This window comes from Otolemur garnettii, unplaced genomic scaffold (assembly GCF_000181295.1).
Source record: "Otolemur garnettii isolate 467f Iridium unplaced genomic scaffold, OtoGar3 scaffold00058, whole genome shotgun sequence".
NCBI classification, from domain to species: domain Eukaryota; kingdom Metazoa; phylum Chordata; class Mammalia; order Primates; family Galagidae; genus Otolemur; species Otolemur garnettii.
The window spans coordinates 1,563,420-1,564,749 of NW_003852453.1; the positions used below are offsets into that span (position 1 = coordinate 1,563,420).

At 41.4% G+C, this 1,330-nt stretch overlaps 1 protein-coding gene across 1 annotated transcript in view; it reads left to right on the plus strand.

Annotated features, from left to right (window-relative positions):
• Positions 1–1,330, plus strand: part of LOC111726239 (lon protease homolog 2, peroxisomal-like) — a 14,899-nt gene that overhangs the window by 11,633 nt on the left and 1,936 nt on the right. The gene's annotated exons all lie outside the window — the stretch shown is intronic.

The window sequence follows — 1,330 nt, forward strand, 5'->3', positions numbered from 1 at the left end:
AAAAAAAAGAAATATCAGCAGTTCAAGGCCAAGCACAGTGACTCACGCCTATAATCCCAGCACTCTGGGAGGCCAACGTGGGTAGATTGCTTGAGCTGAGGAGTTCAAGACCAACCTAAGCAAGAGCAAGACCCCATCTCTACTAAAAAATAGAAAAACTAGCCATGCATGGTGGCAGACACCTGTTGTCCCAGTTACTTGGGAGGCTGAGGGAAGAGGATTACCTAAACCCAAGAGTTTGAGGTTGTTCTGAGCTGTGATGCGACAGAACTCTACCTAGGGCACCAGAGGGACACGCTGTCTCACAAAAAAGAAAAAGAAAAAAATATCAGCAGTTCATAAAAATTTGAGGCCTTGTTCTAGTTAATAGATTGTTAAATCTATAGCATATGTGTAAAATACAGTAGTAGCTCTTTTTATTTCCTTGAAACCTCCTATTCTACAGAAAAGTTAGATTCTAGAATTGATAGGTTTATAGAAAAACAATTGGTATATGGCTCAGTGCCTGGACTCAAGCAGCTAAGGCTCCAGCCACATACACCTGAGCTGGTGGGTTCAAATCCAGCCCAGACCGCAAAACAACAATGACGGCTGCAACCAAAAAATAGCCAAGTGTTGCAGCAGGCGCCTGTATTCCTAGCTACTTGGGAGGTGGAGGCAGGAGAATTGCATGAGCCCAGGAGTGGGAGGTTGCTATGAGCTGTGATGCCACAGCACTCTACCTGGGGTGACAGCTTGAGGTTCTGTCTCAAGAAAAAGAAAAACAATTGGTATGGAATAGAAACTGTAATAATGATTAACCGTATCTAATTGCCAAATTTTGAAAAAATTCTATAAAAGAATGTGTTTTTTTTCTGAGAAAGTCCATATTTTATGACTTAATAGTAAAAGTAAATCATAGATTCACAAATTAAAATCACTAAAAATGCTGTCCCCAGTGTTTTAATTTAATGCATCCATTAAGTTAGAAGGTCGTATTCTGAACTCCATTTATTATATTTGTAGATCTATACTTAAAAAGAATAGCTGATCACTTTTCTTCACCTAACCCAGGAACATTTCAAGTGGCAGTAGTGGCTCCTTAGCTGTGCTGCGCACAGGAAATAAGGGTGCTTTATTGACCATAAACCCTAATAAAGGAAATAAATTCTAACCCCCAAAACGAGTTGGGGGCATGAGCTGCCCAGTTCAGACCATTTCTGGGGAGACAGGAGGGTTGTGGCTCATGACACAGAACTGGAGAAAGAGACTTGAAGCAAAGCAGGGGCGTGGGAAAGGCTGCTGAGGCACAAGATATAATTTAAGAACAGAAGGTTAGCAAGGCTTTGGG